Here is a 27,579-nt window from a genome sequence, read left to right on the forward strand (position 1 = left end):
TTCCTCATTTTAGGACAGTGGACAGAGTCATGCAAATCATATTTTTATACATTATTATTATTATACAGTATTTATATAGCGCCAATGGTTTGCTCAGTGCTTTACATTAAAGTGGGAGACAATACAGTAACAATACAGTTCAATACAAGAGGGATTTGAGGGCCCTGCTCCTTGGAGCTTACAATCTAGGAGGGAGGGGTGAATGGTACAATAGGTAATAACTGTGGGGGATGGAGTGGTTGGAAGAGTAGAGGATTCCAGTATTAGCAGAGGGCAGGATAGGCTTCCCTGAAGAGATAGGTTTTCAGTGATCGCCTAAAAGTAGATAGAGTAGGCGATAGTCTGATAGATTGGGGTAGGGAGTTCTAGAGGATGGGTGACGCCCTTGAGAAGTCTTGGAGATGAGCATGGGAGGAGGAGATAAGAGAGCTAGGGAGTAGGAGGTCTTGCGATGAGCGGAGAGTACGGTTTGGGTGATATTTAGAGACAAGATCGGTTATGTAAATTGGGGCAGTGTTGTGGACGGCTTTATATGTCATTGTTAGTGATTTGAATTTTATCCGTTGGGCAACTGGGAGCCAGTGGAGGGATTGGCAGAGAGGGGTGGCGGATACAGAACGGTTAGTAAGGGGAATGAGTCTGGCAGCAGCGTTCATGATAGACTGGAGTGGGGATAGCCTGCGATGAGGTAGGCCAATGAGGAGGGAGTTACAATAGTCGAGGCGTGATATGACAAGGGAGTGAATAAGTTGCTTAGTGGTTTCCAGGGTTAGGAACGGTCGTATCTTGGAGATGTTGAGGAGGTGAAGTCTACATGATTTTGCCAGCGATTGGATCTGGGGCTGGAAGATTGGATCTGGGGCTGGAATTAGCATCCCTCTATAGACCCAGTCGTTCCAGACCGTAGGATTACCTACTGACTTGACACCAGCTACTGCAACCAGCATATAGCATTAATTCTAAGTACATAGATGCACACCAGTATAGAAATGATTAAAAAAAACTTTAAATAAGAAGAGAGTTATAACAGTACATGCATTGATACTGACAGGTATTATCAGCAAAAGGGCCCGATAGAATTCCTGGTGGAACTGTGCACACATACCTGGGTATATTTTTAATAGACATACCTCCAGATGAATGTTGCAGAACAGTCCAGTTGCAGAGGTCCCTAAGTATGATCAATGTCTGTCTTTGTGTCAGAGACCTGAAGAAAAGATCTGCAGGCATGGCAGTATCCTCCAACTGTTATCTGACCGGCCTGGAATGAGACTTCTCACCTGTTGGAACTGTGGTTTGGCACTGGAACTCAGAGTCAGCCTGTTTACTCTGCACTTTAGTCTCTCCCTAGTATTGTCTAAAATAACAAGAGCAGTATAAAATCTCTGTTGCTGTAAACTGGTTCATTTACTAATATACAGCAAGGTAACCACTACTGTATATGCAGTACATACAGTATCACACACCTAGCTATCTGATGCTAAGAATATGAAATAATAACAAAGACAGGACAGAGATACTTTATCTGTCACAAAAAGATTTAGATGTACAGTTAGTAGCTGCAGTTAAATTACTGGATCATAGAAATACTTGCATAGTAGCCCCTTATGGTCCAGGATTTAATTGTATGGACAGATCTGGGGCTGAGATATTCTTCCTCTCTCCACTTCTTTCTTCTGAGGCTTCTAAGCCAGTCAACAGCCAGGGACAAGAAGTGCATACATAATATATTTACAGGTTCAGACACTAAAGGGCAACAGATCCCTACAGTTGCTTTGATGTTGTCAACAGTATCGCTATCAGTCAATAGCCATGCCTAGCTCTGTCCACAGCCCTTGAGCCATTTATATTGACAGTTCTTTGCTTTTACACAAAAAGCCATGTCCAAATTTTCTGGCTATATGTCTCCTATGCATCCCAGGAGTGAAGTTAGTTCTGCACCCCTGTGACCCATTTTCAGCTGTCGGCAAACCTCAGAAGCCTGGACCAACACCTGGCTCAGCCTCTCAATGATCTGTCGAGAGCCTGAGCCAGCCCCTCCCACACCCCCTCCACAGCCCAGCGCTGGGGGGGCAGGGTAGAGAGCTGGAAACTGACAGTCACTGTTCTCTGCTCAGAGCAAAGGGAAGAACTGAGCGATCAGCTGTGTTTGATCACTCTTTTCTCACTGCAGAGCTGGTGGGGGACAGGTAGGAATGATACTGCATCCACCTAGGTGATTATAATTTTATTTTCAGGAAGCCATGCTTCTCTTCTAAGTGCTCCAGAATCACATGGACTCTATCCTTGCAGAAGCTCCTTTAACTGCTACTGTTTACCTTCTATTTTAATAGGCCAACCAGTAATGATGCAACTCCCATGCATGCACAATAGCTTTGTATAATTCTGGAACTATGCTTCTCTATTTGGCCTCTGACAGATGCCATACTAGGGATGAGTTTCAGGTGTGGACTGAACATGAATTCTACCCTAAACCAGATTATCTGGAGTTCGATGAATGGGGAAATAAACAGGTCATTATTGGCCAGTTCATCCACCTGAACCTCTATCATTTAGTGGGTATAGACAATACCTGCACTGCAGGAATTTAAATGTCAGCACCAGGGATCACATTTTTCGGTCAATGATATTTGGTCAGTGATGTCACCTGGGATCCCTGCTGCTGTGTTGTAATGTACTGTGCCATTGCAGCAAGCAGTGTTAAGTTTTTAAAAATGCCTGGAAAAAAATGACAAAGTGTACGCCAGTAATTGTTCTTTTCAGGGCAGTTTTTACTTTATGCAATTGAAAACTCCTTCATATTTACTTGTACTGCTGGCTGAAATACTAAGTCTAAATATTTTAAACTGGTAAAACTTCCAACATATCAGATACCGGCCAGTTGTGGACTATCAGAAGCACTTAAAGGAATCTCTGACCAAAAAGTAAAACATAAAAGGTACACCATACGCATTGTAAAGTATTTGTGATGAAAAACGTTTTTTGCAAAGTGTAACTTCATTCTTTTTTAAGGTATTTTTTGCTGTCTGTGCCTACGTTGAGGATATTGTTTCCTACTTTTATCTACTGTGACCAAGTCAGCAATAAAAACTTAAAAGAAGTTCTAAACCTTTTCCTCTCTATTCAAAACTTTATCCAAAACTTTAAGAAAGTTTTTGGGCAGAATTCCTCTTTATCATTTCTGCTGGAGAGGATGAAATAAAGAAAAAATACATGTTTTGAACTAGCATCTTTGAACAACACTGTCTCATCAATTCAGAGCTGTCGTAAATCAAACTCTGCACGATGAAGTGTGCATGCAAGAAGCTCTTTAGTTAGAAGGCTATTAATCCTCTGAAGAGCTAAGGACATGTATATGGGTTCTCAATGTGTGCCACAATTGTGTTGCAGAGAAGCATGTATGATTTAAATTTTGCAAACTATTCATGAGAATTGATAAAAGAATAAAAACACGAGCGCTAGGTAACAAGCCGCTTGCATGAAGGTGAAACCTCAGACCCTTTAAATAAATATTTAATGCAGTAATGCATCGCTGAGAACAAATATTAGAAGTGAGAAAATATGGGTGCAGGCGCTAAAGAGCGCTATAAGTGATACAATGTAGTGGTTTTGTCTAATTATGAGGTATTGATATAGTGAATACAAACATAAAGTAAATAAATAAAGTAACTTTCAGTGATCCATGTATGACACAATAAAGTCCAAATGCAAACAATAAATAAATATTGGTGAAATTCGTGACTCAGTGGCTGGAAGCTTTTGTATACTATTGCACTAACCAGAAGCGCAATATAAAAGCGCATGTGTGTATATAAATCCCGTCATGGTCATCTGGATGCAGATGGCAATATAAAAACACATTTGTGTATATAAATCTCGTAATGGTCATCTGGATGCAGATGGGGATATTACGAATCATTTGGCACACGTCAGCACGTCAGGTGATCAGCAGACCTCACTCACAGGTTCCAGGGGCATCATGTCGGATATTAAAGGTCCCGCCCCAAGCGGCCAGAGACTGATGATCTGCGGGAGATTCGTGTGCCGCATCTTCTCTGCTGCTGCTGCAGATTCTCTCTCTGGCTCGTTATTTAACGAGCCCCTAAGGTGGAGTCCTGCAACACACCCACTACATGCCCAGTATTGGTCTTTAATATCGGACGTGATGCCCCTGGAACCTGTGAGTGAGGTCTGCTGATCACCTGACATGCTGACATGTGCCAGATGATTCGTAATATCCCCATCCGCATCCAGATGACCATGACGAGAGACCATGACGAGATTTATATACACAAATGTGTTTTTATATTGCGCTTCTGGTTAGTGCAATTTTATACAAAAGCTTACAGCCACTGATTCAAGGATTTCACCTTTATTTATTGTTTGCATTTGGACTTTATTGTGTCATACATGGATCACTGAAAGTCACTTTATTTATTTACTTTATGTTTGTGTTCACTATACCAATACGTCATAATTAGACAATACCACTACATTGTATCACGTATAGCGCTCTTTAGCGCCTGCACCCACATTGTTTCACTACTAATATTTGTTCTCAACGCTGCATTTCTGCATTACATATTTATGAGAAAGAATAAGGAGTTTATCAGGCAATATTAGAGAGACCATAGAAGTAAAAATTACATGATTTTGTACAAAGATTAAAAATTATTCTTGCACATGTACATTATACCCCACTGAGGGGGTACAATTGGGGAAATCAATGATCAATAAGGATCTGGGAGTTCTGGTAGATCACAAGCTTAATAATGGCATGCAATGCCAAGCTGCGGTTTCTAAAACAAGCAAAATCCTCTCTTGTATTAAAAGAGGTGTAGACTCCCGAGAGAGAGATATCATATTACCCCGGTACAAATCATTAGTAAGACCTCATCTGGAATATGCAGTTCAGTTTTGGGCACCAATTCACAAAAAGAACATTGGGGAACTGGAGAAAGTGCAGAGAAGGGCAACCAAACTGATAAGAGGTATGGAGGAGATCAGCTATGAGGAAAGATTAGAGGAACTAAATGAATTCTCTCTTGAGAAAAGGAGATTAAGGGGGGATATGATCAACATGTATAAATACATCAGTTGTTCATACAGTGAACTTGGTCTAGAGTTATTCACCCTGAGGTCATCACAGAGGACAAGGGGGTACTCTTTATGTCTGGAGGAAAAGAAATTTAATCTCCAAACACGGAAAGGTTTCTTCACGGTGAGAGCTGTGAAAATGTGGAATAGACTCCTTCAAGAGTTGGTTCTGGCCAGCTCAGTGGATTGCTTTAAAAAAATGCCTGGATTATTTCCTAGATACACAGAATATAACTGGATACTAACATTTATAGGTAAAGTTGATCCAGGGAATATCCGATTGCCTCTCGGGGGATCAGGAAGGAATTTTTTTCCCTGCAGGAGCAAATTGGATCATGCTTTGCTGGGTTTTTTTTTTGCCTTCCTCTGGATCAACTGTGGGTATAGGATTATAACTTTTTTTTTTTTTTGGTTGAACTGGATGGACTTTTTTCAACCAGACTACTATGTAACTATGTGTATTTATAGAATGGATTGCATAAATACTGTATATGCATTACATTATATACAGCATTAGACCCTAGTAACATTATCACTTACCACCACACTAATAACCAAGGACCCTTGTTGATGCATTTCTCTTTTTATCTGCATCATCAGGACAGGGTAGGTATTTAGTATCACATACAGATGTTCAGTCACTTGTCTATTCTATCTCGAAAATAAAAAAAACAGATGTCAGTATCCATATGTAGATAAATAATTAATGCAAATTGTATTAGTATCAAAAATAATCCATACGATATAAAATCACCAAAACATCTGCATCTCACTGCAGGGTCCTTGCAATCAAGCAGTGTACTCTTGTGGGAGGTAAAACTCATTAAGAAGGAAGAGACAAGGTACATACCACAAAGAAGAGTGCGGATGCACCATATCATACATGTCTGGTCAAAGCCAAACATTTCCAATAACTTGCCCAAATGGGATGAATTGTGTGGTGGAGAGGAAAGAGAGGGACAACCTACCATTTTCAGCTTATTTCTATAACCCCCCCACATGTCCTACCTCAGCTCTGGGTTTCCAGTGGGCAAGGTCCACAGCCAGCGCTCCAAACTTTAGCTTGTCAGAAGCACTGCATAATGACATCACAGCACATGCATGTGTGTTGACATCAAAGCACCACCACATATATATCAGAAGGTGTGTAAATCCATATGTGCAGGCTGTTGCCCCCCACCCCCACCCCATTCCCCATGCAAAAGTAGATGCCATATTAATGCTAGCATAGAAAGACCCAAGCTTAGTGCAAGAGAGAGCCAGAACCATGCAAAAAGATTAACTGAGAAAAACCCCAAAACAGAAAAAAAAGAAAAAAAGATAGAGTAGCAGCCAACTTCAAAGAGGAACTGATGGCAAAGTTAGGAAATATAGCCTAGACCAACACCTATCAAAACTACATACATGTAGAAAAAAAAAACTTCATACTTAGCTATATTAGCCACTCTGTAAAATCAGTAATATTTTATTTATGAAATGGAGCAAAATTCCAGCTTTCAAGCTACTTTTCAGTGTGGATGGGTCCAAAACTATAAATGATAGGTCTCCTAGCTAATAGTTATGAAACTGGGCAAAGAGTCTTGCAATAGGACTTCAGAAATTACTGTTAGAGATGTCATAAACATGATTACGAATCCTCTGCAAAAAGGTTCATTTAGTTTTTCCTGCACAAAATGATTTACAGTTGCATTGGTGTACATACATTCCCTATGGGGTTAGACAGTTGACTCCCTAGGATAAAATCTGCTGCAATTGGGTAAAATTTAATTTTCAGTGCGCATTATTGATGAATTTGCAATATGAGTTTTACCGAATTCAAACTTCCCCAAAGGTCACTTTGAACATGGGTTACCCTTTTTACGTTTTGAAAAGTGACTTGGAAACTTGATGATGTGAATCTACCCAGCTTTGGAGATAATACCTGTTAGTATATTGAATGTATGTACTATTATTAATCTCTTATTATATAAACCTTGTACCTATGGCTAATGTTATATGCTGGTTGCAGTAGTTCTTCTGCTCCCAATTACTTTGTTTAGATTACAGGTTAATTTCCCAGGAAGAAAATCCCCTCTGTTTAGAGATGCCCTGTCCTGGGTGGAGGCACTGCCAATTTTATTATCAAACACCCTTTTCCACTTTGCAAAGATTTTGGTTCTCTTATTTACCTACAGATTTAGCACAATATCCTGTTTGTGCTGCAGTGAGGCACTGGGAAAAAAAGCAGCTCTTGAATCAACTGTCAGCAACAATTGGCTGGTGCCCTTTAATCGCCTTAAAGTGGTACTAAAGGCTAAACATTTTTTACCTTAATGCATTCTCTGCATTAAAGTAAAAACACCCACTATCTGTCCCTCTCTATCCCTAAACACTTACCTGCCTTCAGCACCACTCCCTTCACTTCACTCCTGCTTTCACAGGAGAAACTGGGGTTCCTGCTTCGTCAGCATAACTCCTGCGAGGGAGCAGGTGCATGGCTTACCAGCCTGGCTTGGGACCCAATGGGATCCTGAGCATGCTGATGCCTCCTAAGCATTGGGCTTGCTGGAGGTACCCAAAGTAGGGAGAGGCCAACAGCGCAGGCAGGAACTGCCAAAAGAGAAGGAAAACACAAAGCAGGTAGGTACAACCTTTATTATTATTTCTTTTATTTTGTCTTTATTCTCACTTTTAGCTAAATGTTATAATCTGATAAAAGGGATAAGATCCCAAATGGGTGGACTGACCATTTAGACACTCGGGCACTTCCCGAGGGCCCGGGGTCAGTAGGGGGCCCCATGAGATGCCCCTGGTATGTTTCATAGGCTTTTTTTGGAGTGGCTTGAGTGTGGGCGAGGACACAGGGGCCCCATGATCCTCTATTGTCCGGGGGCCCCATGAGTTGTCAGTCCGCCCCTGATCCCAAATGTAAAAAAAAAATAGCTAAGGGGTTACCAATTGTTTATGTACAATTCTGTGTACACAGACAGGGCACATAAGAAAATGTACCCCAGCACTGGAAAAAAAACCTCAAGCATAGTTTGTTAAAGTAGATGTAAAATTAACTTCTAAAATCTGATATTTAACATGATTTTATTAGTCTATTTTTATTTTAATTGCTGGCTTTCATGAAAACACCAGCTTGTGATACTAAAATAAAGCTCCTTTTTTGGGCACTTTCTGTTATGGGTTGACAGCACTCTGCCCTGTTTCCCACAATCTCCTGCCTGTAAGGCAACTCATAGAGGATTCATTGTTTTCACTCAACCAGTGGGTTGAACGAAAAAAATTACTCGATTACCTCATCCACATACTCGAAGTGTATGGAGGAAATCAGCCCACTGAGCCATTGTATTCTGACAGTGGGGAGACTATAGGCTGCAGAGCTGATCTAGTATGGAAAATCCAACAGGGTGGTTATATAGAAGCCGATAGGTAGATCAACTTCTGCACAACCACATTGCCCATACATAGATTGCAGTTTGGCCAGTCACTGTTTAAATCATACAGTCACATGCTCTCCCAAATGCACATCGACCTGGCATATTTCATTTTTATTCTTACTATAAAAGTAAGCTTCAATCCCTTTTGAAATCTTTGGTTTATATGTATAGACCCCACCATCATACAGGAAGCCTCACCACTAGCCACAGTGTGCAAGCTGACAGAAGGGATTGTTCTGCTGCTTCTTCCCACATTTTGAGTGCATTATTATTTTTATTCCTGAATACTGAACTGTAGGTGCATATAAAAGGAACAGATGCAGCTCTGTAAACATTAGTACACCAATAAATGCGTATTTTTAATACAAGCATGTGGGTAGGTGCAGCGGAGTTATTACACATAGTCCAGTTGCAGGAACAAGAACTTGTATTAAAGAAAAAGCTCAACTCAGCAGACAATCCAGTGGGAAAATGCCTTGCTAGGAAACACTCACAGTTCTGTGTGACATTAGAACACAGGAGGCTCAGATGCACCGACTGCGTCTGTCTCAGAGGGTGGAATGCAGCCTATCCAATCCAGTCCCAATGGGGAGACTTCCAAAAAAGAATGGTGTGTCCCTAGCCTGTCTTTCCTGATCGGGAACCTCTCCCTGCCGCTATCACTTTCCCTTGCAGATAGGTGCTCTTTCTCTCTCTCCTATCCACTTCGCAAAATCTGCACAAAAACAGCGGGGCAGGGACTTCTCTTCTAACCCAAGATGGCCACCAGGGGTCACCTGATTGCAGCGAAGTCAACCGGAACACTGCCTCAAGAGACCAGGAAATTATAGAGAAACCAAGTTTCTCCTGACTTTCTCTGGCTGCGGTACCGCTCTAGTCGAGCGACAACTACAGCAGAGAAAGCAGACCCCTCCTGCCTACAAGCAATGTAAGTACCTGAATCTAACTAGGTCAATTATGCAGCAGAGCCCACAATGGGGGAAGAAGAAGTGAAGAGAAAATAAGGTGCTGCGGTGCAAAATGCATGCTCATAAGAAAACAGAACAGAGTGACAGAGATATGATTTCATCAGTGTCCTGCTTCTTCTTCTATTTCTTCTACCATTGTCCAGTCACACCGTAGGGGTGGGAAGGACTCCTGTAAGTGAATGTGAAACTGCGGCAGAATAAGACTTTCCTTGCAGACAGGATTGTGCTGTGTGACAGAACTGCATAAATCTGAGGACTGTATGGACAGAAATACATACATTTTAGCATATACACTCTCAAAACATTTATTTATTCTGTGTATTTAGCTGCTTGCCTGTAGTTTGGATTTATTATGTCTAGTGATTTTATTATACCAGGTTTTTGCACTCTAATGAACCCCCTGTATGTGAATATTGCTCAAACTTTCAAAAAAAATTATCAAACATGCCATGACTTTTGTTTTCTGGTCATTATCATGCTGATATTAAAAATATATATATATCAATACACCTTTTTGTTGCAATGTTTCCCTTTGGTTATTCTTCTCAATCAGAAATTATTATTTTCTGTCTTCAAGTACTGTCAGAACTTTTATGGCTCATTTCAGGATTATAACACATAATTCACTGGAAAACTCACACTATTATCAGAAATGTCATTACACCATGAAGACAAAGATTACAGTATTGCTATTGAGAGATTATCCCATAGATTGCTCACATCCATTGCAGAAAAAGTCATTTAGCCCTCATAGAGCTAGATCATCTTTGATAACTTTGACAAGTATAAAGGATCATCTTATAACAACTGTTAAAAGAGAAGGATGAAAGAGTTTCCTGTATTATTTGTGAGATGAAAATGTACTTTATTTTATACCTAACTGAGAGAGATCGATAGAGTCTGTACCTAAATAGACTGAGTAGGAGTAAAAAAGATTTCTCCTCAGTTAAACATGTCTATAAGGAGATTGTATGTCTTATTTCAGCAGTCTTTTTCAATAAAAATGTGCAGCTTGACTGCAGTGATAAGATGCCCTGAAAGGAAGCCTATGACTGCAATAGAAAGTGCCTCAAAATTACACTACGCTGTAGCTGGCCTCTGACATAGCAGACCCACAACATCGGGCAGCTATGGCGGTCATAGGGCACCAGGCATGGTGGACCACCATAGCTTCCCTATGTTGAGGGTCCCCGCTTGGATTCTTTAGGCCAGTTTGTTTACATCTGCCCCCACAGGCTTCAGGTACTCATAGCCAACATATAGGTATTGAAAAATAGGATTATTTTGTGTGTCAAAAATGTTGGCATTTAATCTTAATGTTTGTATTTTTATAATGTTTAGAAAATCTGTTTTCAACTATTCCACCTCTTCTGCTCCTGAGGAACTGGATTGTTATCCAAGAAATGCATTGAGCAACAAATCTTTTGTTGGCACGTTTGTGAAGACAAAGTTGAAGTGGCTGGGTTCACCATCTACTAAACATTTGTATTGAGATAATGGATTCAATATGGCAAATGGGGATAATGTCAATATGATTTTATTGGTTATTAAAGCTACAATTTTAGAATAAAGGTTTTGTGATTTTAATTATAAACATTGTATGAGTTGTGCTTCACAAATCTTGCCAAATATTCTTGGTGTCTTAGTGAATGTTATAAAAGGGGTGCCAAAATACTATAAGATTTAGGAGTGAATCACATACCTGGTTGAGGTCAAGTTGATGAAAGGCCTTCCCTTACACCTCTTGTCCCATTTCCCCTGGGGTTGATGACAGGATATAGCAGGGTGCAGAGTGGCACAGGTGCAGGTAGGAGATCCAGGCTGGAATGTCTTGTAGTAGATGGGGAGCTGACAGCTGTGCAGCAGACAGGCTGGTAGGTGCAGGATCTCAGATACGTGATCAGGCAGGCAGAAGTTGCCAACAACCAGGCAGCAGAGGTACAGAATCAGGAAGCAGGATCAGAGCCAGGCCAAGGTCAGTATTAGGTGGGCAGAGAAGGTATTGAAACACCAGGCAGGATGCAAGGTCTAGTCACAAGCCAGAGTCACAAACAGAGTTTCAGGAGCAAGTGCAGTCAGATAAGCTGGGTCAGAACTCAAACGTAAACACAGGATTAGGTCACAGGATGAAGGAGCTGGCGACCACTGAACAATTATCCTGAGTCTTGTAGTACTTTAAATAGGCCACTGGGCACCAAAGTCCATTTAAATATGCATGTTCATGAACCCCCATAATGCTTGTGTGCACATACATGGGTAGGTGTGGGCACAGCCCTGATTCCATGCACAGTTCTGTGCACGTTTCTGCATGCAAATGCATTTCTTTGAGTACAGGCATAAATTTAGTTTTCTTGACAACAGTACAGTGCAATGTACAAAGTGCAACAGTCAGAAGTATGTGCTGTACAAAATAGCCAATATTGTGCCTGGGTCAGGAATATGTAATGTACAACACAACACACAGAGTGCCATTGTTAGGAGTATGTAATGTTCAGCACAGTGCACAGTACAGTATACAGTAGTCAGGAGTTGGTATAGAGTACTGCCCCTTACACTGGTAGTTAGGGGGTTAAATGGCCCTTTAGATCAGTGGGAGAAAGAGAGGCCTTTACATTGGTAGCCAGTGACAGGAATAATGTTTCCTTTTATTGGTGTCAGTGGTAGTAAGATGCTTCTTACAATGTTCTCAGTGGCAGTAGGGTGCCCTTACATCAGTGTTAGTTGGGACTAAGAATACCACAGCATTGGTGTCAGTGGGAAAAGAATGTTCCAACATTGATATTCTGTTATACTTGCCTCAGAAAGGAGAAGCTTTTTGTCTCACTCTACCAGCTCTGGTTCTCTTGAGTGCCACCATGCTAACACTATACCAGCACTGCCTGTAACTAATCACTGCCTGACAGTGCCAGAACAATATAGTCTCTTTTGGGCAAGGATCAATCTACTTAACAGTGCCTAGCACACAGGCATAGCGGCAGAATGGTTTGTAGGAGATGAACCTGGAAACCTTTTGCTCTAATCCAAGCCTATAAACCAGAATATTTTGCACCAAAATTAGAAACACATTTTAGCAGAATGGAAAAGGGTTAGAAATTTTAACTCTCATTAACTCTATCAAAAAATTGATATAAAATATTTTGGATGCGAACAGGCTATAAACCTTTAGAAATAGAAAGTACTGTTGTAACAGCTTGTTTTAATAATTAATGTTAATTTATTTGTGATGGTTTATGTTCATGAATCACAATACAGTGCACAATTTAAAAAAATATGTTAATTACTGCAAATCTTTTCCTGCTAATAATTAGGAATACACATTACCTTGCCAATGTTTAGTTACTAGAAACACCTGTTTTCATCTTATGTATATATTTTTATAAAGTAGTTCATGTTTAATAAACTGTTTTCATTCTAATTAGTTTTATGACTGCAGAAAATAAGCTGTGCTTCAGTATAGACCTTTATCATGTCTATAAGCATTATCATGGTGGTATAACATTTAAATTGAACCTGTGACCAGATAAATATATCTAACATACAGTAACATAAATTTGCAAATTTTAGGTACTTCCATGCACTTGCTACATCACCAGACCACAGAAAAGTTAGGTATTCTAATTAGTAGCCAGCAATCAGCTAAACCAAACATAAAGATCTGGTTCTTCCAGCAATTGTGTAACATCCAGTTATGGTTTTGTAACACAAGAATATATTTTATTTTTGAGTTGTAACACAAGAATATATTTTATTGTGTGGGAACCTAGGTGGAGATTCTTGAATACATAAATATTTAATGAAGCTGTATGCCAGCCCCCAAAAATAATTTTGTAACTGTTTTTAAGTTGTAAAAAAAAGATGGATTGTGGATATATGCTTATAAATAGATGGCTGTACCTTAAAAGTCCCAAAAAAACTTTTTCTATGATTTTTTCCATGATCAATAACCACTATGCAGCAGACATTCCCAAAACACCTGCCTAAAAGATTAATTACAAATATAATATGTGATAAAATATAGGGAAGCTCTAAATAGCATTGTGATTGTAAAGTCTAAAAGTGTAACACAATTTGGAGCAAAATGGAGTAGTTTGGAGCATGAAAGTTAATCTTGGGTAAACAAAAAGGGTAGAAGTTGAGATGAAGTAAGGGGAATAAAAGTGTTTGCGCTGAAAGTATCTGAAAAATTCTGAATTAGGAAGGCTGTGTGATTCCTGAAGGGATGGAAAGCATTTGAAAGCTGAGACAGTAGTCAGCCTATGAAGTCTAACTAAATTTGAGTCTTGCCATGCATGGAAGGAGGCAGGGGAATAGAAGGCTGGAGAGAACAAAGGGTTTTTTAGAAAGGAGAGTTATGGATTGCGAGACAAATGAAGTGCAAGAGTAAATTTATGTCAGTCCCATAAAGAAAGAAAGTGGGCTGTGATTTCCATGGGGACGGAGCCATAAGAGGTTTGCAACTATAGGCGAGTGGCAGTCTACCACTTCAATGCCCACCCAAAGAGGAGTGTCATGGACTGGGTGGTGTTTTGGGAGCTGTGCAATGTGTCAGCATGCATTTTTTTAGTAATTATGGCCACATTCCAGTCATTATTTTAAGCAATTGGATGCAAGTTCATTTTGTTCTTCACTATCTTAAAGAGCTTTGTCGTTGCACCAATACATGGTTCATTCAGTTTTTTCTAGTAAACACTAACACAGATTTTTTTTTTCTTAGACTCTGCCTGTTTTGCACTCAGCAATAGCATTCTGAATCCATTACATAAATTCACAAAATTTCTGAACCCTTGACTTGTGACTGAAGTTCAACTTTAATTAGGTCTATACATATTTTAAGTGTTCCTATGTCATGCGTTTATTTTATTTGCAGTGTGTGATTTACTTAATCTAATTTTATTTATGATCCTTATTGCCCTCTGATTAGCTTGCGTATTAATCAGGTGTTCATGAAGTCAACTGATGGCTTCCAGGCGTTAACTTCCTGCCGCATTCCTTCCCTGTTGGCTGGTTGTCATATGGGAGCTAAGAAGCATTATGGTGTTAACAGACATTGCCTCTCTTCTCAAGACTAATGGAGATGATCTCCAATTGCTTCTAGTGCCTCTGGGACAACATATGTGAACATTGAAGTATTACACTTGCAAGGCAATCAGTGTTGAAGGAGATTGTAGAGAGCCATGAACCAGGTCTATTGCTAGTATCCCAGATTATCGGGATCCTTTATTGTCAGGTGCTGAAGTGACCAGACACTTGTGGGAGGTAGAGGCTCTGTAACAGATAAATAAGTAATCACTTTATAAAACACCTGTGAATTGTAGTATTCTGCTTTTAAATGAGCAGAATCAGCAGAAAAAGAGTTAAGAGTTTCTTACAACCAATGTGAACTCTACGCTATTGACTTCTTCTATAAGTTATTTACATTGTTTTATTCACATTGTAGACATAAAGAGAAACACTATTATATAATAAAAAAAGAAACGGTAACTGTATATTTTATGGCTTTAATATAAATAACTGCTTTGTCAAGAAGCTATTTAGTCAACAGTAAAATGTATTGGCTAAATACAGTGTTCAGTCATTTCTTCAGTTTTTCCATTCTCAGAAATCATTATTCAGAGAGACTTGCGTTTTTCAACACAGACATTCATTAAACAACTCACAGGATGCCTGATTTTAAAGCTAAAAGCAACAACACAAGTCTACAAAACACTTGATATCTGAAGAACATCTCTGTGGGGTGTTAAAATGCACTTATGATAGGAAGTAATATCAATTAAGAGGGATTTAGAAACATTTTAATAAATGGTTAAACCTAATGTTAGCTGATCTGTAAATGGTCAGCAATCAGATTGCCTCTTCTGGTGATCTCTGAAACAATGGAAGGAATACAAATGATGGTGCTTAATGAAATTACTTTTTAAGTGAAAAATACATTTAAAATTCATTTCCATAACCAAAATAATAGAATTTTGCAGATCTAATGGGAAGTAATTTTATATAATTACAGGGAAAATATATCATACACAAGGCATATATTATATTTGTGTTTCTTCATCTGTGTTTTACAACTAATTTAGGTTTGGAAATCATTTCTTGCATGTAAATATGATATTGTGTTTTCTTACTGGCTCAGCTAAATGGCAAAAAATTTGTATCCCAAAAATGTAGCTATTCCTAAAATATTTGGTTTCGTAGCCTCCCTGGCAGTATTCCCAATTGTAGCTCGGGGTAAAGTTTCAGTACCACAAGCGGTAACCCTACACTCGGGCTTACCATGCGGCGCTGCTCTATGATTCCTCGATCACTTACCTTGTCCTGCGCTCCCACGATGTCCCTCCTGCAGTGCCCCCGGCAATGTAATCCGGCGGATGCTGGCATGTGTCATCTGGGTTCCGTCCCCTGCGAGCGGCAGGACATACGGGGGACGGAACGGCGGGAAATTTGAAAATGACAAAAAGTGACATTCACTAAAATCACATAAGTAACACATTACTGTATCAAACCATTTCACATACATTTTGTCCCTAGTGTCCTGCGCCCTGCCTGCATTTTAACTGTTCTTTCTGCCTGGAAACTTAGAAAAGTCCATGGCATCCAAAAAGCATCCCTTTAGGTCAAAAGCAGTTTTAGACCAGCTAGAGAACAGCCATAGTAAATCAGAACCACTTGCGGAATTGAGTGATAATGATTTGTGGGGAAATTCATCATCAGACACTGAAAACGATTTTGCGACTTTGCTCAGTGATGTGCAAACTTGGCGCTATATTTCAAATTTCAGTGTTTTTGGTTTGATTATATTATTGAATTAAATTTATTTTTATTATATTATTATTTTTAATGATTATTTATTAAATTATCATTTATGATTTCGTGTTTCAAGTTTTATCCTACCCGGGATGTTTACTAGACTCTTGTTTAGACAGATTTCAGTGAGTTATTCCTAAAAATTACAAGCCTACAATAAAAAAAATACATATTTCCATGCAAAAAAATGTACCGCTTTGAGCACGGAAATATGGACATAATCATACCGCTAGGGAGGTTAAAGATGAATTCCAGGTATGGATATTTTATACATAATTAGATTGGTCCATTATGGACCAATGTAACTATAGTAGAGATTTAATAAAACTGGAGCACGCAGTACAGCTGTGCAGAGTAACCAATCAGCTTCTAACTTCAGCTTGTTCAATTAAGCTTTGCCAATAAAACCTGGAAGCTGATTGGTTACTATGCATAGCTGCACCAGATTCCCTGCGCACCAGTTTCAGTAAATCTGCCCCTATGTATATACCATGCCTGGCTGATTTCCCTGGAAGGGGATAATTACTAAAGTAGATATCCCTACTCTAGCAATCTACACTTTCACTTAGTTTCATTCTGTCTGACTGCCCTGCTGCATTCAGAACACACTCAAGGTGGAGAGGTGGGGCTTTGACACCACACTCTCCACCTCGTCAATCAGAAAACACTATGCAATCATTCAGAAAATACAAGGCATTATCTGAATGGTGTCCATGTCAAGCAAGCAACCTCCTGTGTTCAGAATGCAGCATGCCAGCTACTCAGCACAGGACTCGAAGCAAGTGGATATCACTGTAGCGATGTCTGCTTCAGAGATTTCCAGCTTCCAGGGGCTTTGGGCAGGTATTGTATATACATAGCTACATTGGTCCAAGTCAGACCAATGCAACTATGTATAACATATCCATACTTTGAATTCCTCTATAAAGGTAAATAAAAATACAATGGAAAGAATTTAGTAAAACTGGAGCAGACCAAATCTGAAGCAGCTATGCATAGTAACCTATCACCTTTCATCTTCAGCTTAACTTTTGAAAATGAAAGATAGAAGCTGATTGGTTGCCATATTGGTTGCTTTGAAGTTAGTACACTCCCTTCTATGTATCTTTTTTTCTTTTGAATAGTCTGTTTTCTTTGATAGGCTGCAATAATATAATCTTCTTTATACATTTGTAGTGCTACCCTCATGAGGGCCGCTGTGTTGTGGGTATCCCTAAGCTTCCCTCCGCACAGCCAGACAGCAGGTATCTCTCACACAGACTTGCATCCAAAGACAGTGACCACTCCAAGAACTTGATTTTGTTGTCTTATTAGGGGATTTCAAATTTGATATAATAATATGGATTATGGGATGCCCAATTTGGCTTGAAACAATGGAAGGGGGGCACTTCCCTCCTATATACAAATCAGATCTTGGACTGTTAGTCAGTCATTGCGGATCAGTAGTAAGTGCCCCTTACAGGCCAGCAGCTCCTCAAAAATCACTTCCCTTCTCGTAGCTACATGCAGAAATGTCTTCTCTTTCCCTACGTAGCTGCTCCCAGATCCCTAGCCTGCAGGCACTACCAGCCCTTCTGGATTCTCAGAAGATCTCCCGAGGCAAGGATTAAGGATTTAGCTCAATGCTGTCCTTGGAAAGCTTGCTACATTTGGCAATCTTCCCTCTTGTAGATCCCAAGTGTGCAGCTGTACTCACACTACCCTCTTTGCTCCCTGCTGCTCCAGGCCTGATACCAGGGGCGGACTAACCATTTGGAAACTCGGGCACTGCCCGAGGGCCCGGGGTCAGTAGGGGGCCCCATGAGATGCCCCTGGTACCTTTTTCATAGGCTTTTTTGAGTTTGGACAAGGACACAGGGGCCCCATGATCCCCTATTGCCCGGGGGCCCCATTATTTGTCAGTCCGCCCCTGCCTGATACCATCTGTGCCTCTCCACAGAATGTATCCTCCTAAGCCAGCCCAAGCCCAGCCTAGAGGCCTGCCCTCCCCAGACCTAGGGGACCCCTCCTAGACACCAATGGTCTCCTCAGCACTCCATCTTCCACCCAACTCCCCTGTCAGCCTGACTTTCCCATATTTATAGGCCAGTCCACCACTCTACCAGGGCCTCCAGACCTGGAATTGGCCAGACCCCCATGAACATGCAGGTTAGCCCTCCACTCCTTCATTCGTACTGACCTCTGCAAGGTTCTATAGTCCTCCAGAGTCAAGAAGAGGCGATAGAGCCACAATGTGTAGAATCACCCAGATGACCTGCAATAACCCAACCTTAATCACATGATGCACACAACTACTATGAGTCACACAATGATTTTGCCTATAATGCACTACACTATTCTAGTAGCACACTAGAGGGTGCTGCACATTTATACCAAAAAAGTATGTATTTAGAACAAATAGTATTCCAAGTTGTTTAATGGGTTTTGCTATTTAAAGGGAAATTTTTATAGCACTACCTATGGTGCTGTTAGTAGAGATCCTGTGCTTATACCACAGTGCCTACTCTTTAATCTGAGTGGTATTGTTTATTTTGTACTCAAAGATGATTTACAAAACACCACCTCTTGAATTATCAACTCAGGCACAGCTCTATGTCCCTATCTGTCATCCAGTACGTATGATGATAATTACCCACTTGCCCTCTGGAGGATTCATGGCAGGAATCAAAGCCATTCATTGTTTACAACTGTCATGTGATCACTGTGATCGGTCACAGCGATCACATGGTATCAGCGGCGGGCCATGTTCACTGCAAAGGTCCAGTTATGTTGCTAGAAACATAATAAAGTAACAGGTATGCCCTTAAATCAAATGAATGATAACTCAATACTAAAATCAAGGATAATTCCATCTAATATTTAGAACTAACAGGAGACTTTGAATTATACAGATGACATTCAACAGCTGTAGATCATGAACTTCACGATCTTGCCATCTGTTACCTACACCAAGAAGCATCTAAACCAGCAGGTTTATTACATTCTTCATAGAGTTTCTTTTTCACTGGTATGTATTGACCAGAATAAGTCTTTTCTTTCCGTCATGCTTTGAAGAATTTTAAACCTCAAAAGGTTTAATCTAGACTGTTTAGATCTTTTCTGGTATAGAACTCAATTTATTTCATTTTCTGATGGCATTAAATAGAAAAAAAATCTAGCTTTTCATCATTGCTTTCTCATTTTAAAGGAGCAAGCTTGAATGGCTTTCATTCCATTCTCTGTTTTATGTGTACTTTGGCTTTCTTATTCTCTGTTTGTCATCTTCAGTTGAAGCCTATTAAAGTGGTCTTGTGTTATAACCTCATGGTGTCCTTGGTTTTCTTTCTATAATGTTTTGTAAGGTTTCACTATACTTAGTATACATGTTATTTTCTAGCTCAGGAAAACTTTACAACTGGCAAAGTTCCTTTGTAACATTCAAAAGGACAAACATGTATTTTGTTGTGTTTTTGACATAAAACTATATAATGTGTCACACTGCAAATGTCAGCAAGCTTTATCAAACAAGTTTTACTTAAGAAATTCAACTTATATATAAACTTTTATTCATTCCTTTTATTCTATTCATTCCTACATTGTGCTCTGCCCTTAACATTTTATCATAAGTTTCTTATGGTGATATTAAAATATATACAGTATACCAGGGCTTAACATTTCAAGTCTAGACCTACTAGCCAGGCAAAAACCTTACTCTCCACCAGTTGCCCCACCCAACCTTGCCCAGGTCTGCCTCCAACCCCACCCCAGCCCAAAACTGTGAGTTCAGGGGTTCTACGATTATGAAAGAAATGGTAGATGTGGATATCAAATGTCACCAAACTTAATGGTAATGGCTTACCAGAATCATATGATCCCCAATTAAGAGTGGTCAACCAGCACTTGTGTATCCACCCAAGATTTACAGCTTTCCTCAAAATCACATGTCAAATGATGGTATTGCTGCATGTTATCAGATTGCTGTGCATATACAGTCAGATCCATAAATATTGGGACATTGACACAATTCTAACTTTTTTGGCTCTATACACCACCACAATGGATTTGAAATGAAACGAACAAGGTGTGCTTTAACTGCAGACTGTCAGCTTTAATTTGAGGGTATTTACATCCAAATCAGGTGAACAGTGTAGGAATTACAACAGTTTGCATATGTGCCTCCCACTTGTTAAGGGACCAAAAATAATGGGACAGAATAATAATCAAAAATCAAACTTTTACTTTTTAATACTTGGTTGAAAATCCTTTGCAGTCAATTACAGCCTGAAGTCTGGAACGTATAGACATCACCAGACGCTGGGTTTCATCCCTGGTGATGCTCTGCAAGGCCTCTACTGCAACTGTCTTCAGTTCCTGCTCGTTCTTGGGGCATTTTCCCTTCAGTTTTGTCTTCAGCAAGTGAAATGCATGCTCAATCAGATTCAGGTCAGGTGATTGACTTGGCCATTGCATAACATTCCACTTCTTTCCCTTAAAAACTCTTTGGTTGCTTTTGCAGTATGCTTTGGGTCATTGTCCATCTGCACTGTGAAGCGGCGTCCAAATGAGTTGTGAAGCATTTGGCTGAATATGAGCAGGTAATATTGCCCGAAACACTTCAGAATTCATCCTGCTGCTTTTGTCAGCAGTCACATCATCAATAAATCCAAGAGAACCAGTTCCATTGGCAGCCATACATGCCCACGCCATGACACTACCACCACCATGCTTCACTGATGAGGTGGTATGCTTAGGATCATGAGCAGTTCCTTTCCTTCTCCATACTCTTCTCTTCCCATCACTCTGGTACAAGTTGATCTTGGTCTCATCTGTCCATAGGATGTTGTTCCAGAACTGTGAAGGCTTTTTTAGATGTCGTTTGGCAAACTCTAATCTGGCCTTCCTGTTTTTGAGGCTCACCAATGGTTTACATCTTGTGGTGAACCCTCTGTATTCACTCTGGTGAAGTCTTCTCTTGATTGTTGACTTTGACAAACATAAACCTACCTCCTGGAGAGTGTTCTTGATCTGGCCAACTGTTGTGAAGGGTGTTTTCTTCACCACGGAAAGAATTCTTCGGTCATCCACCACAGTTGTTTTCCATGGTGTTCCAGTTCTTTTGGTGTTGCTGAGCTCACCGGTGAGTTCCTTCTTTTTAAGAATGTTCCAAACAGTTGTTTTGGCCACGCCTAATGTTTTTGCTATCTCTCTGATGGGTTTGTTTTGTTTTTTCAGCCTAATGATGGCTTGCTTCATTGATAGTGGCAGCTCTTTGGATCTCATCTTGAGAGTTGACAGCAACAGATTCCAAATGCAAATAGCACACTTGAAATGAACTCTGGACCTTTTATCTGCTCATTGTAATTGGGATAATGAGGGAATAACACACACCTGGCCATGGAACAACTGAGAAGCCAGTTGTCCCATTACTTTTTGTCCCTTAACAAGTGGGAGGCACATATGCAAACTGTTGTAATTCCTACACCGTTCACCTGATTTGGCTGTATATACCCTCAAATTAAAGCTGACAGTCTGCAGTTAAAGCACTTCTTGTTCGTTTCATTTCAAATCCATTGTGGTGGTGTATAGAGCCAAAAATGTTAGAATTGTGTCGAAGTCCCAATATTTATGGACCTGACTGTATACTAAAGTATATATACATGGAGTAAATACACTTGCCAGTTATCGGCAGCACTTTCCTCACGCTGTCACAGCATGAGGAAAGTACTGCAGATAACCAGCAGCTGTCACAAAGCAGATCAGCACTGATCACCAGTGCCACTCACTAGTGCCCATCAGTGCCACCCACCAGTGCCCAGCAGTGCCTAGCAGCGCCACCCATCATTGCCCCTCCAGCAATGCCACCCATCAGTGCCACCCATCAGTGCTGCCCATCAGTTGTGTTCATCAGTGCAGCCCATCAGTGCCGCCAGTCAGTGCCCTTCAGTCAGTACTGCCAGTCAGTGCCATCAGTCAGTGTTGCCCATCAGTGCCGCCTATCTGTGACCATCATTGCTGCATATCAGTGCAGCATCATCAGTGCAGCATCATCAATGCCCACCAGTGTGCCTCATCAGTGCCACCTCATCAGTGCAGCCTATCAGTGCCCATCAGTGCTGCCTATCTGTGCTGCCTATCTGTGCCACCTCATCAATGCTGCCTATCAGTGCCCATCAGTTCAACCTCATCAATGCACATCATTAAAGGAGAAAAATTACTGCTCCTTTTTTGTTTATAGTGCAAAAAATAAAAAACCCAACTGGTGATTAAATACCACCAAAAGAAAGCTCTGCTAGTGTGAAAAAAATTAAAAACATTTCATATGAGCACAATGTTGCATTACTGCAAAATTGTCATTCAAAGTGTGACAACGCTGAAAGCTGAACATTGGCCTGTGCAGGAAGGGGGTATAAGTGCCCAGTAGGCAAGTGGTTGAATTGGTGTTTTAATTGGGATTACACTATGGAGAGTATATATTTTTCTTATTTATGATACATGTCCAACTGAGCATATATACACAGCAATCTGATAACATGCAACAGTACCATCATTTGACATGTAGTTTTGCGGAAAGCTGTCTATCTTGGATGGATACACAAGTGCTGGTTGACCACTCTTAATTGGGGGTCATATGATTCTAGTAAGTCTCCCTCTGTTGTACACCAAGGTGCTGTGTGGTTTACCATTAAAAAGTGTGGTGGGTTTGGTATCCACATCTGTCATTTCTCTCATAATCAAAGAACCACTGAATTCACACTTTTTTGGCTTCGCATTTGGACTCCTTTGTTTCATTTTTACAATTTCTGATGACACATAAGAGTTTGATATATTTGCATAGCACTATTGTATTGCACATACATTTTAATTTATCCTAGTAATTCACTATTGTTTTGTGATGTTTATTAGGCTTGAAATTTCCACTCGCATTTGGCTAGTGAAAACATGGGGGCGAGTGTGTCCCAGGTGCCGCATCGGAGGGTGGGGAATGGGTGCTACCAGCAGCACCAGCCTGCCCCAAACACTGTGTTGGGGGGGGCGTACTGCTGGTGCCGATCCTCAGTGACCGGAATGATCGCAGTTTCACTCCTGTAACAGGGAGCAGCTGCTGACACTTGCTGGAGGGAGGACTAGGCTTTCTCCTCCCTCCTGCCTGCAGGGGGCAATAGATAGCCAGCACTAAGGAGTGAAGGAAGAGTGTCCTTCATCTCTCCCCTTGTCATGTGACTTATCACATGACCGAAGGAGGGAAAGAAGGAGAAGCTGTATTCACAAGAAGATCTGTGAGTACAAGGGGGAAGGGTGAGGTTACACTTATGGGGACACCTGATGTAAAGGGGGGCTCTGATGGGAACACCTTATATAAAGGGGGACTCTGATGGGAACACCTTATATAAAGGGGGACTCTTATGGGGACACCTGATGTAAAGGGGGGCTCTGGTGGGAACACCATATATAAAGGAGGACTCTGATGGGGACACCTGATGTAAAGGGGGACACCTGATGTAAAGGAGGACTCTGATGGGACATTTATTTTCATTTTATGTTTGCATTGTTTTATGTTAACCACTTGCCCTCTAGACTCTATTAAGCTATTGCTGTTATGTTTAAATTGACATAATAAAGCTATGTTATAATTGCTGTTTTTTATATTTTGGACTCTTTATTCTAAAGAAAAATGTAATTTCATAAGCTTTAAGGGGGCGTGGTTGGGGGCAGTGCTGGGGGCGGGGTTGGGGGACGGGCCTGGTGTGGGGTTGGAGGCGGACCTGGGCAAGGTTTGGTGGGGCAACTGGTGGAGAGTATTATGGTATTGTGCTAGGTGCTAATTGTTTTTAACATCCAACAGAGCCCTAGCATGTTTTTTCTTCATTCTTATTTATGATTCATATGTACCCTCTTTATATGGGGGCACCTTCCTCTATGATAAGTCCTACATGAGTGAGAAATGTTAGAGGGACTTTCCTGATGGGTAGAGAGCCAGCTGAAACTATTTTGAGATAATTTGTTTTGTCATTCACTATATTGGTGAGCAGTCCTAGAAAACATTTGAGTCCTCATTTATTAGTGTAACAAACACATTTAGGCTGTATTCACGATCAATTTTAAGATACATTATGATATTGCACTTTGCACCATATTTATTTATTTATTAGAGTTATTTTATGTAACAATGGTGTTGTTAGTTCTTAGAGAATTAAAGGATATGTTCGCCTTTTGGAATATGGCACATACTCCACCTGTATTTAGGGTGGAACATGTAACATGTTCCCACTGCTGCAGCCTCCTCCCCCCTCCCTCCCTGTGACAGAGAGTGGGGGATCTTTTCCCTGCACCAGCTGTCACTATTTGGAAAAAGCGTGGTTGTTCAGGGCTTAGCCCAGACGGACGCATCATTGATTCACAGTTTCCTGTAAATGCACAAACTACAACTACCACCAGCCTTTGCTGCTGACAGCGGCCTTGTAGTTCACTTATAAGCTCTGCAGCTTGTAAACAGTCAACCCAAGTTACAGGCTGGAAGCTGCAGGGATTGTCTGCGGGAGTCTGACATTGCACCCCTGATTCAATGATCATGGGTGCAATGCTTTCCAGGCTTGTTAGCGAAAAAATAATGAATGCACATTTTTTTTCCCTGCAAAAATAGGCACCTTTATTATTTTTTTCCCATTCGCATTGCACAAAATAATAGTTAAGTCAATGACTTTTAATAGTTTTTTTTTAAGATTTACTATAAAGGTTGTAAATGACAAAGAATTTGATTCTATTGTCATTGTTTCATATTGGAACTGTATAAACTAGTGAGAATAGTTATTGAGGCCAAGCCAATGAAATGGAAACTTCTATGCATGGACAATAGGTTCTCTTTCGCTTGGACTTCAGACACCAGAGGCTGGAATTATTTTGTTCTCTTCAACGGAAACATCATTCATTGAAAGTGTCTTAGACAATTGCATTTCCTAGTGAGTGAGAATATAATTATTCTTGTTGGGCAATGTAATAAAAGATCATCCAAGAAATAAGACTTATTCAATTATTACAAGGATGAATGCCTAAACTTTCTTGAGATATACGCTGGAAAGATATAAGATGACACTTACCGGACACACCACTAGCACAATATGCCTTTTATTGATTTTCATATCATGTTCTCTATTCTACAAGGATTCTCTTGAGAACTTAACTTCCCAGTAGGGGTGGAGAGGAATCGACTTTTTCTTTTGGATGACTTTAGGTCTATTAAGGTAGAGACAGTGTCATCTTCACTTCTTCCCTTTGAAGTTGAGGTGTCTATAGCTTTCTAGTTGCTAGTCCTAATGGATCCTTGGGTTACAGGTCAGCAGAAAATTGACCTAACCAAAAATTGTTATATTGGAGAAATCAATAGACATATTTCTCGACACTATTTGATTTTACTAAAAATTTAGAAAAGCAGTTGGTTGCATGTTACAATATGTATATTCCCTACAATCCATTGATCAATAGTGATACAGATACAGAATACATGTTTATTTAACTAAAACACACTCATATCTGTGCATGTTAACTGTTACAGTCACATTGTTTTTTTCACTTTTTTTGTTGGACAATGCACAATATTAACATTTAATTACAGGTGAACATAAAGCTAATTAGGAAATTAATGTGACTAAGCATACTACAAATTCATCTTTTTTGATCCTTTAGTTCAGTAACCCAATGTACCAGTAAGAATGAATCTCTCAAATGTAAACACAATAACTAAAATATGAAATAAGCATTAAAATGTTAATGTCATTCTCAATATTTTTAAGTCTGCTGCATTCATTGAAGTAATACTTGGTTATCATTTTTGTCTTTGTTCAGTCACATCCTACTATAGGGTGACAACACATTTTCCCTGTTTTGCAGTTGCACAGCAAATTGTGTGACAGCAAATGGCCATTTCAGTACACAGCACAATCGTAGTCCACTGAGAAATGTCATGCAGGCATCGTTAAGGTGCATGCATGTGGAATGGAAGTAGCTTCAAAGAGGCTTTAGAAGATCTGCAGCACTAAAAAGGTAAATATTGTATTTTAGTGTTAAAAAATGGCAGTTGTTTAGGATACACAGGGGGGAGATGTACAAAAACTGGTGCACTCAGGATCTGGTGCAGCTGTGCATGGTAGCCAATCAGCTTCCAAGTCTAGCCACGCATTATACAATTTTCTTGTTCAACTTCCTTTAGCTTGATCTTCAACTATGTAGTGCAAGGGCCTGGTTGATTGCATACAAATTGAAAGTGTTAAGGTTTGACTGCATATTATATGGTTTTGGTAAATCTAAAGGATAACCGTACAAGAAATTGTATAAGGTATGGCCAGCCCAACTTCAGCTTGTCCAATTAAGCTTTGACAATAAAACTGGAGCTGATTGGCTACCATGCACAGGTGCACCAGATTTTGCACTCTCCATTTTTAGTAAACCAACCCCACAGTGCTTTAGAAACTAAATATAACTCAGTAATGGTTAAGACCAACTTCAAGTCTTTTTACACAAAAAGTTAGATAATGTACAATATCATGTAAAGTATATGTGAACCCTTACCTTGAAAGGCAAACCATATGTGTATACTGTACATAAAAAAACCCTAAAAAACTTTTTCCCCCTTTTATTTAGGTATATCCTCTGTTCTCAGCTGCATAGGGAGCTCAGTGAACTGTGGGGGGAGAGCAGCACAATGATCTTCCCAGTGAATGGCTGTGTAGGGGTGTTTCAGGACAAATCTGATCATTGGAGGAGAGCAGGCTGAGTTCTCAGCACAGTTGAAGAACTGAACAACCTGTGCTCTAATGCCTAGCGTGGTCACTTTTTAATAGGAAAAGACTGCAATGAACACCAGGGATTTCACATACAGGAAGAAATACAAAGAGAACAGGATAGTTATCCACACAAGTACATGGCACAGCAGACACATATCAGGATCATGAAATGTGGGGTTTACATATGTTTTAATTGCAGGTTAAAATAAATCTAATTCACACTTTCACAAGACGTTTACTGGTTTTATTTATTCTATTTAGGTTGACTGTGTTTGGGGTATATACAAATTCAACTTAGACTATAATTAAAGGCAAAACCTTTTTTTTTAATTTTGGAAAGAGTGGAGATGGATTTGATCCTCATTTTTTATTGCTTTCTGTGCCCCTGTTAGGGAGATTCAACCTCCAAAATTTGTCATGTTTACTGTTATCATTGAAAGTGAAATAAAAGAAAATCCCAAATTTTGGGTTGCCCCCAGACAGTAATAGAGAGGGAATCTTCTTATGGGGACACTAAATCTAGTGACCATTGTG

The sequence above is a fragment of the Staurois parvus genome, unplaced genomic scaffold, assembly GCF_062004578.1.
Source record: "Staurois parvus isolate SC_StPar_1 unplaced genomic scaffold, SC_StPar_1.0 ptg000299l, whole genome shotgun sequence".
Classification (NCBI taxonomy): domain Eukaryota; kingdom Metazoa; phylum Chordata; class Amphibia; order Anura; family Ranidae; genus Staurois; species Staurois parvus.